This window comes from Styela clava, chromosome 11 (assembly GCF_964204865.1).
Source record: "Styela clava chromosome 11, kaStyClav1.hap1.2, whole genome shotgun sequence".
NCBI lineage: Eukaryota > Metazoa > Chordata > Ascidiacea > Stolidobranchia > Styelidae > Styela > Styela clava.
In genome coordinates, this window is record NC_135260.1 from 19,095,815 (window position 1) to 19,107,341 (window position 11,527).

At 34.3% G+C, this 11,527-nt stretch overlaps 1 long non-coding RNA gene across 1 annotated transcript; it reads right to left on the reverse strand.

Moving 5' to 3' along the window:
- Positions 1–10,336: 10,336 nt before the first annotated feature.
- LOC120347518 (uncharacterized) lies at positions 10,337–11,527 on the reverse strand. Its single transcript, XR_005570105.2, has 2 exons — positions 10,638–11,527; positions 10,337–10,545 (listed from the first exon to the last, which is right to left on the reverse strand). It is a non-coding gene; the product is annotated as an uncharacterized LOC120347518 (long non-coding RNA).

Genomic DNA, 11,527 nt, shown 5'->3' on the forward strand with positions numbered 1-11,527 from the left:
TAACTTGATAAATGTCTTCGTCAGGGATGAATAGCATATCAGGGCGAGGCATAGTATCTTGGACAAATTCAATTTTTGACGATGTTAAGTCAATATTGGGGTAAATATAACTCGGCAAACATTTCGTAAACGTTTGGTTTAGCGGTCGATGTATTTGCCCATACTATGTAAAATATTGTAAGCGTTGGGTAAGAATATCGTTGTGTGAATTTTAAGCTTTCTTCATTCATGATATATAATTAAATTCAATCTTAATTAATTGAAATTAATTGATAATGTATGCAAAATGCACGATGCAATAATTCAACACTTTTCAAATAGACGCCCATTCTAAACCAAGACATCAATGTTCAAATATATGGGTTGGTAAACCCCTACATCGCTGAGTTTGGTGAAGAGATCAACGGACAAGAAACACGGATGCGGTCGAGCACTACTACACAACAAGTGTTCCCCTTGAATAAGAATAAGACAGCAAAGTTTTGGTTAAATATCGGGTACTCTAGGACTCTAGGAAATTAAAAAAGTAGCGACAACGACAACGGTTAGCAAAACGAACATGAACAATTCGTATCCGATAAAGCAAGATCAGTTTTTAGTTTTAGCAGAATATTTCTCATACCATTCCGTATGTGCGAGTGGGCTAATATTGTGAATCAGTGACGAGAAATCGAATCCGTATCATGATCTAAATGTCGGAAGCGTTAGCGTGATTGTCTTAAACAGCGTGACAGCGTTAACTCATGTCACATTTTGACGTATAGCTTGACCATATGTTCGTTGAAATGACCATTAATAATCTAATTCTTCAAATATGACAAAAAAAAACGAAGAATCATTGCACACAATTCAAATTACTAGAAAATTAACCGTTTGAAAGTAAAGCAAATCAAGCTAAATAGAACTAACATAATCGTCCTTTTGTGGAATGAACAGTATTGGCCAAAAGCAAGTCGCGAGTGTAGAAAAAGCAGTTGTGGGGTCACAAAAGATTGCTGAAGCTTCGGAGCCCGGAGATTTTGCAATTCAAATTTTGATTTACATTGCCTCAGAGTACACATTTACGTGACAGCTCAAACAATGTTAACTTGTTTATTTGGTCCTACTGAAGAATATGGATTCCACCCAATCAAGGCTCCTTGCGACCTTGCAATGTAGATCTCATTCAACGAATATCATAGTTCATATTAAACCTTTGTACACAAATCGTAAATATGCAACAATATAAAATAATTTTGTTCAAAGATGCTGAATTTTAGAAATTTTAACGGCTTTATCGCAGTCAGCATTCTACTCATAATAGTGGCAAACTTGGTGGGAGCTGACTTTGATGATCGCATGTTCATTTGGCTCCTATACCGAAAATACCATTATATGATTGCATTACTTTTCCTTTCCATTATGTCAGTTTAATTCCGGTCTACATAAAGTAATATCTCATCTAACAACTGAAGTCCCAGAATTCAGATAAACGGCTCTAATTCTAACATTGGCGATGTTACCTCCAATAAAACTGCAGGACATATTTATAAGACTGGGATTTGTCTGATCTCCAATACTTTATAAAACAGTCAAAAGCTTATGATATCCGGTAAGTTATCCTATGAATGAATCATGGTTGAGTAAAACGTCGTCAGACCAATAAGAATGAAAAGATGTGTACATGCGTGGAACCACCTTTTTAAATCACATACACACATATTTATATTCAAAGCTCTAAATGACCTGTTATATCCAGTGTAAATTTGCGCTAATCTCGTTTGATTTATTTTTGATTTTTACTCGTCAAAATTCCAGATAAAATAACATGTTTCATATATTTCTTTTTACGTCGAAACGAGTCATACGTACGCTAAAAATGACACAAAGACAGCATGAATCTGCTGAACCTGCTCCGTCGTTTTCAGCCTCCATTTCAATCGCATCGACCCTCAATATGTGTTCGCCGTTTTTGAAAATAAGAAACATCAATCACGTGATGACGTATACCTGAAGGATGTCTTGAGGTTCCATCGCGGCGAACCAGCTAAGTATGCGGTAAACGCGTATAAGCCGACTGACTTTTTAGCAAAACCAGTGATCCGCGTCAAATACCATCGCTGTAAAAAGCACTATTAAGCTGAGACGTCATCTTCCATTCACGATGTAAAAATGCACGTAAGACGCAATGAAATTCAACAGACCATATCACAGTCAAATTTTCTTCGCCAAAATAAAATTAATGGTTGGTCTCAGCACGTATGAAACTGCCACGTTTGGCCGATCATACATCTGAAATCTGTTTTATACGATCAAGCCAAGGCCAAATACCATTAGCCGTAAAATAGACGCGCAAAATTGTCTAAATCTTCAGTCTTTCAAAATTCACGCTTTACTGGCAAGAACACTGCGTAGTGGAAGAAAACACTTGTGTGTCAAACCATAAAGTAGCACTCCTGTATGCTTACATAACAAGTCTTCAACAAATAACGCAACAGATTGAATCACCTTTTATTCGAGCCAAATTCTTGAATATTCAAAGAAGTTTTCTGGCCACTGCAGACAGAGACAATACAATGAGCTACAACAAGATGAAATGAAACTTAAATATCTCGTTCACACGACAGGTTATTCAAGCGCTATTTAGTATCTTGGTCTTTCTAATGATAAATTTTGTCCCGAAACATACATTGCGTTTTGTTTTACCAATTTAGGACATTTGTTGTAATATATTATGCTGTTCAATTTCATTTATTGGTGAGATTATATACAAAACGTGAGTAGCAAGATAATCGGTACAATTCATACCTTGTGAGCCCAACGTAAATACCACAATACCGCAAATTAAGGCGAATAGCTTCTCAAAATAGCACAAACACTCGATTCTGTTTTCCCAATTTTTTGGCGAATTGTCGGTCTTGAAATGCCTTAATTCAAATTAGACAGTGGGCACTGTAGAAGTGGTCAGACCAGAGTCTCAATTGAGCATAAAATGACATACTCGATGCACTATCAAGAAAGTTATCCAGGTTTGAAAATATAATTCTTAAAACCAATTATGCATTCCAATTTCTAGCGAAGTATTCCAAGAAAATTGTAACGCAGTTGCTATCATCACTTGATTTGAATATTTACAGAGCGCCGAAATGCAAATGGAAAATTTTTTAAATTCTCCAAATTCCAGTCTATTGACTAATAGTAAAAGCCAATCAGATTACATTCGCTCGCTACTTGCGCTCGCAAACTGCTTATATGCATTTGCAAACAAAAATAAAAGAAGCATTGAGATAGAAAAAAATGACAATATTCCTGATTTATATTAGAATATCCTTCCGTTCCTGTTTCAATAACCTCTTGATAACAGGGTGAGGTGGAAAATAGAATCAGCACTAAAAAATTTGGCTACAACTTCATTCAATCACTGGTAAATCCAGCATACAAAACCTTTCAAAATTTATCAATTACATTTATGAAATTAGTCAAATTTATTTGCGCTTAGATCAAAGGTAAAGTCATGACATGACTCTGGTTCAGTGATTGTATTCTACTATTCTTTATAGTCGGCTTGCCATCAAATCCTACTCTTATGTTTTATTTAGCAGTTGCGCATCAACCTGTACTATTAATCACTGCATAAGAATGAGAGGTTTTACTTTTACATCGGAATAAAGGAAGTATGACATTTTAACAAACTCGAAACGACCTGTTATCAACACATTTCCTCTATCTATTCTGCGATATTTCAGCGCCCAACGAATTCTACTCAGATTATCACAATGTGATCGGATATGTCTATAGCAAGAACAATAACTCATTTTTAACTTACACTATTGTGCAGAGTCAAGTTAGAAGCGATTGTGCAAAGAGCCTCATAAAATAGAATATCGAATGGTTATTTTCAAATTAATGTAAATAGTTTGAGTTTGTAAATAAAATCTAGAAATCACATTGATATTTTTGATGATACTACCATACCAAATGTACCGTTGTAAAATAAATTAATGATTTTAATATATTGAATATTTCAGATGTCGAGTAAATACGAAATTTCCACCCACTTGTGTGAATTTCCATATCTTATCGCAAAAGTAATCCCTTGAAACGTTAAGCTGTTCTTATCCAATCTGTGGCTAAACTAACTTCAAGTTGACTTTTCAGTGTATTAAATAATTGTATTTTGCGTGGGAGATTCATGGAGATAATATGTGTTCTAAAACTAAATTTTGTTATTTGAAAATGTGGCAAGGGTATATTTATAATACCAGAGATTTCATCCAAATTCCACTCCACCTACGCAGCTTTTATCGTCTAAAGATTTATCGTCATTCTAGGTATTCTTATTTTTCTCAGAAAGCCTCAGTCTATACTAATCAACATTGCGTAATAATGTGATACATTGAACTTACCATTTTGGAAACGAAATCCTGACATCACAACAGTTTATTGAATTTGTTACTTTCTTTTTCAAGTTTTTGAGATTTAATTTGGAATTCAATTTGAAAATGATTCGGCATCCCTTTACGACAATATTGATATCGCTAACATATGTAATATATATCTATTGCCCATTCCGGTGGTTACTAATGGAATATAAGCTAAGGGCTATCCTCCACTACACGACGGATAGATTTACACAAAACGTTATTTACTGAAAATATAACGTAAATCGAAATACAGCAAGTTGGAGCGATACCATCAAAAATATATTTGATAGCAAAGGTTTTGAATACGTTTCACCTTACCTAAAAGCATATATTCCTTCCTACCCTGATTCATATTAGGCTTACCAATATATTCATTCTATTTGCTGTCTTAAAATACGAATTCGAAGGCACCGGACAATACCTACATGGACACCAACACTCAATCACTCGCACTCTCGCAGGTAATATCGAAGGAAAAACCAGATCTCGACCACACCCCGCGCCTTTTTCGACGATGTATAAGTTAACACGTCAAATCTATCGCGTAGTTGTAAAGTCGAACCGAATACAATACTTCAAGCATATTTGCTGTATTCAAATACAATTACAGATACTATGAAATGCTAAATTATTAAAAACCGGAGTGGCATTCAAACTTACGTTAATTAACATGAGATAATATTGTAGCGAGTTACCCTGCAGGTTTGTTAATGGTTAATATTTCACACGGTTCAATTATCTCGTCCTTAGCGCAGTGCATTGAACGGCAGAGTTGGAAATATGCGGGGTTCGTTTCACCTTTTAAAATAGCCCCGAGCTTTTTGCCCGTAACTTTACTAGATCGTCGTTGGAATGTTTACGATGAACCATTTGCACGACTAATGCGTTTTGAAAATTGAGTTGACACGCATTTTAACGATTATAATACGTTACCGCATTGCTTGTTGTATTGAAAAGTTGAATAATAGTACGTGGAATGCAACTGTTATCTGTGCTGAACAGCGAATTTGAATTTAAACCAGATGTTACCAGTAATAAAACTTCGAACCCGACAATTAAATTTGCGCAAACTATTTTTCCACATTTCTCTCTTCCAAAATATATAGCATGTTTCCATGTTACTGCGTTGAGAACCCCGTCAACTTAGAATTTTAAACTGGTGCGTGACGTGTAATCTGTGTAAACTTTTCATATTAACCTATGGGCTGATGTGTTTTGATTGATAAATGGTAGACAAAAAACAATCCTTGGGTAAAGAATTTAAATTACGAGCATACATAATGCAACAATAAAGCACGGTCGCAGACGCCAATTCCTGATATATATATATATATATACAAGGCGTGTTTTATGGTCTTTCCCCCAAACTCTTTTCGGCCGTCATGCACTACTAAATCTTATGATGCAATTATATTTCATGGGGTAAAGTATTTAAATTGCGAGCATACACAATGTAACAAAAAAGCACGGTCGCAGACGCCAATTCCTGATATATATATAGCGCTTTTTATGGACCTTCTCCCAAACTCTTTTCGGCCGTCATGCACGACTAAATCTTATGATGCAATTATATTTTGGGTTTCTCCAGGTCAACACCTAGTGACTAACCAAAAGAGAATATATCACCGTGTTTATTATTTTCGCTAACAGAGTAGGATAACATGTTTGGGATCAAAAAATGAATTGAACGAATCTGCATTGCAATTGAAAAAATATTTAAACATCGAAACTATAGGACCATTGTGAAAGTAATTAAAAGAAATTCATAACTGGAGATCGATTTTGAGTGACCATTGCCAACATCCTTAAAATATACGAAGAACAAATGCAAATACGGTGGTAGCGTCGTGGACCATTGATACAGGTGCACCAGAAATTATCACAAAGGCAAATAAAAATAGTCAATAGTCAACAAAAAATAGTTTCATCACTTGTCCTTTCCATGAATCCAATAAATATTAAATTTCGCTTATATTCAAAATTTGAAGCTTTTTAATCTCAAGTTTATTGTTGGATAACAGATGTTCTCCTAGCATATTACTCAATACTCATATACAAGATCATTATTTATTGGGAGTGTAAACTGTATAATGGATCTTTTGTATCGTGTACGACTACATTAAACATAAAATAACATTGGTTTAGTTGGGCGAATCTCTCTACTGCTTTTGTGTTTGTAAAACCCCTGATATAAAGAACTATTTCTGCATATGTATCATTAGAGATGTAGAGTCAAAAATGGAAAGAACACGAGAAAAAACTTCATACAAGTTATTTTAGGAATATATATATGATCATTATACATGAAATATCTTAAAATTGAGGCATGTTTTCCAGCATAAATTTTGGCGATTCCTCACATTTTACTGTGAGTGTCGGCTACATGTTTCTTCAACAGTAACTAACACATTGTCTTTTTAAATTTTGATAACGAAACTTTACACTCTTTTTTGGATATTTGTCACTTATAACACATTGAGCCTACAGCCTGTCAAACTTTTTGAAATCCATGTCAATCTTGTTAATGGCCATACCAACCATAGGCAAGTTTTCGTTTCCAGATATTCGAAAAGGGTAAACATTCTGACACAAATTCTCATTTTTTTTTCTGAAGTTGTACATCGTATTGACTTCTGGTCGTAACAGGATCACAGTAATAAATAAGAGAGCTATGCTCAAATATATGGACACGTTGTGTCACATAGTGGCAAATTTTGATGGCGTCATAACACACAAAAAAAGGTAAATAAAAATAATAGCCTTTTAGCGAAAAATATAATCTTTACTCACTGAAAATTTCAAAGCAATTGGTCCAGTATTCGAAGAGAAAAGCGACTTTATAATGATGACGAAAAATAGCAACAAGAACAACAACAAAATATTGAAACGATCTTTATGTTCACTAAACGTGTCCAATAACGATTCAATTTGTGATGCTATCAAGATGTCGCAACATCATATTAAATACCTCATGCCGCGAACAAAATCAACCGAACCAAATGTAAAAAAGATCCATTTTTTGAAATCTCGCGCCCCCAGGATATGCTCAAATACTAAATGGCTTGTAGTGTTTTTATGGTCACAAATTTTTAATACATAAGAATCATTTTACATAACATTTATTTCGCCAGTAATTACTTCAAAGTAAGAAAGCTGCGCTTGTCTGCCATCAGCGAGTTACTTAAGCACAATAGATGCCAAGTTTTTATGCTGTGGTGCTTCCCACATATACTACTACTGAGTAACACTTCAATACCAAGCATGAAACAGGCAAGAAAATTTACTAGAAAGTAAAATCAATAACTTCAAAGTTTTAGTTATAAAAACAAGCGACCCAGGGGTATTCTCAGGAGACCCAGTTTTGGGTCGTGACCCATGAGTTGGAAAACACTGCTATAGCCTACAAAAACATACAACAATTCATAAGGAGGCATTTGTTTAATTGTTTTCTTTATCCCAGAGTGGGTGATCCCTTGTGTACGGTTGTCAGCAAAAGGAGAAACATTCATTTTCCGAAAATTTATTGGATTTCAGTGTTAATTCAGTCACCAAGGCGGATAATATATACGTAACAATGTCATCTAAAATAATAAGAATCCGTGCTATGTGGTTTTAACTAAAGCACAGTTTTTGCGTGTGTCATGTTTTATATCACCATGCCGTTTCATCGGCGTTTGGTAATATTCTGAATACTATGCTTATAATATTTGCATTGTATGTATGTACCTTTAGGGCAACGAAATGGCGAAAGAAGAGATCAAGGCATGTTGTGCAAGAAATAAGTGTGTTTATTCAGACAATCAGTACATTGGCCTAACGGTCTTCTTCATCACCGGTGTTGTAATATTCCTGAAGATGAATGAGGTTAGTTGTTCACTTGATTCGATACAAAAATGAATTATTTTATGGTTTTTAATATATAAGCAACAGAGAGTTTCAAAATAGGGACTGGAGCAATATGTGGATGGTATAACTCCGTCAGCATCTCTGTTATTTTTGTATTTTATTTTCTGGTAATGTGTGCGGTTGCTTATTGAAATAACCACAAATGAAAATTTTATATCATTTTCTATATAAGACGCTATATAAGCCAGCATTTGCGAAATATATTAGTCTTGTGCGTCTTTCATGACGAAAAGAGTCTTCACGTGTATAGCTTGGATATTGTAGCGTAGGCTACTATGATTCTGTGTAGTTTGTGTATCGTTTAACTTTAACTCAAACGGTATCTATTTCTCATGCAACTTCTAATGATTTATGGCTTGTCCTCGATAAAAGTTTGTTCCCAAGAATTTACGTTTTTTCGTCTGTTTGTATGACAACGATAACTGTATTATTTCATGCCAATCATATCCACTTGCATCTTTCCTGAACTTCCTTCCTGCGTACTTGTCTTGTGTAGTGCCATTTTTTGTACATAACGTATAGATAGATCTTGCGACATGATCAAGTTTGCTCAAGTGTTGCTCATCTTTGTTTTATCGTTGTTTGTTAGTTAGAAATGTGGTCTCATCACCTATACTCGCGTTAAGGTTTTAATTGTATTCGGTATCTGTTATTTGGTTCAATTCGATATTGCAACTTTACAATATATATACGAACATTTGACGTTATAATTCAATATGTGCTTATTTAACCTCTGAAGGAGTCAGTTGGGGTTTACTCCGCTAAAGTACGTTGAATAATACTGGAGAAGAATACCAGATATAAGGACGACCCGTCTTATCCCTACAGTTGAATTAAGTACTTTATATTGTGGGCATAAATAAGTATTATACTATATTTATAATAAGGAACTAGGGAATATTAGTAATAGGCAACTAATACAGCAACTACAAAACAAAAGAGGATTTCCTCTCCGGTTGAGAAACGTGGTTTTAAATTTTCAATTACTAGTAGTACTTCTCGGATAGGTTTGAGCTTACTTTTTAAATTCCATCCAAACTTATTTTGTCATATATGATCATGAAATAATTGTACATTAACGTCTAGTAAATAAATAAATATCTTCAATATAAAGAAGCAAATCATTAGCCTATCAACTGATGATTGAAGAAAACAGACGAAATAAACCCTGGAGCGGCAGGCCCAAATGTATGAATACGTGAAAATGAACAAATAAAATCAATTAAACTGTATGTCAGATGTTCTTGATTTATTTGTTGGACATAATAAGCGTTGTCACATTCAAGCTACAATCCTGTTTCCAAAAACTGTCGACTTATATGGTGTTGAGGGTTATCTACGGCAACCCATCTATGAAGCATCTGACCAGTAAGCACATTGACTCGTTTGCTACTAGTCGTTGCAATTGTTGGGAATAGACTCAAATATATAGTAAGTTTTAGACTTGCAGTAATAGAACCTGGGTGTGTGATAGTTAAATCACTCACATCACCATTTGTGTCGTTGCTTGTATTAGGTTTTACGACGATTCTGATGCTAATTGTGCATCACTAAAAAGCACCAGCAGCGGGTCACTATGTCTCAATGCATTGTTGAACACGAAGACGTTTTGCGTAGTTCAAATTGTTGTAATTCTTTTTGTTGTTTAGATTGTTGGAAAAATCCTTATTTGTTGATTGAAAAGGTATTTTTCGTCACAAAAAAAACTTTTTTGGAAAAAAATAAAAACTCAAATTTCGATTTCCTGGAATGATACTTTATCTCTCTCCAGGTGTGATTATTTGTTTAGTCTGAAAAGTTCATATCGTAGCAAAACTTACAACTTTCATTTTAATTTTTCAATTTTATTGTATATATATATAGGCATTTTTCAATAAAGAATTTCGTGCAGAACAAACCATATGCGTCATAAATTATAGTACCGATATTAAAGACTGCAAAAATAACAGTGCGGCGGCAATGTTTATCGAGTTGTTATTTCCATAGAAATTGCTGTAACAATGATATTAATGAACCACACGCTGCACCAACGTAATCCACTAAATTATATTAAACAAAGCAAATAAAAAAGATTCAAAAGAGACAATATATACACATGGTTTATATATAAAAGTCATTCAACATCATATATCGATTCTTAGTCAACAATGTTGACAGCAATGTAGATTAGCAACAGAAGACCGATAATAACTCCAACGTTGATTGCCATTTCACGGATTTCTCGAACATCCATTTTCTAAGTAAAATGTATCAAAAAGTCACTGTTATAAAATTAGGTACAGTATATATGTTTCAAGTATATACGAATTATAACAAGCTCTTACTTACTTTTGTCACAGACTTTACTGACTATGAATAGACAATGGAGATCAATAAATATCTTCGTCGTTACAACTATAATAAATATGATAGCTGTCTGAATTATAAAATTTAAATCAAACATTTCGTAACTTAGAGGTAAGTTAATTCATTTAACGAACATAGGACAAGACGGATGGAAAAACAAATTTTGTTTTGGATATCTCATGCTGATGCGATAAGATATTGTTCCAAAAATGCAGGGATAAGATTTGACCAGTGACCAAAAAAATTGCAACTTTATCGTTAATAGGACCTAAAAAATGTTTGACGTCATGATCGGCTGCTTGAAATGCATACCGAATTTTGATAAGTTAAGTTTGACAAAGAGAAAATGGTTCAAAAATACTTTAAAGAAATACATTACTTTACTACTATTTTGTTATCGACGGGGAGTTTTTAGCTAGCTATGTGTTTTTTTTTTATATATGAACTTCTGGTAGTGGAATTTATCTTAGTTGATTCCCCAGCATCATTTGTTTTGATTATTCCTTTTGTTGCGTCTGTCGTTATCTACTGGCATCTCTCTCGCACTCGCAGGAATAAATTTATACAGAGGGCTTTAGTGGTATGTGGTCCCTTCTATCACCATCAGTACCCTTTCTTTCTTTGTTGATGACTCGCGAACTTACTTTGAGCAAACTTGCGTAAAACAACTGCAACTGATTTAACGGAGTTTCGGGCCTGCTAAACCAGGTTGATGAATACTAGCCTTAAGAAGAAACGGCATTGGGCTTATGGTGTACATATGTTACTTTTTTCATACGCAATGACGCCGAATTGATACTTTCAATTATTTTCAAGTTACGGCATAATGACACAATGTGATTATTTAACGACTACTCAATAACCAATACTTG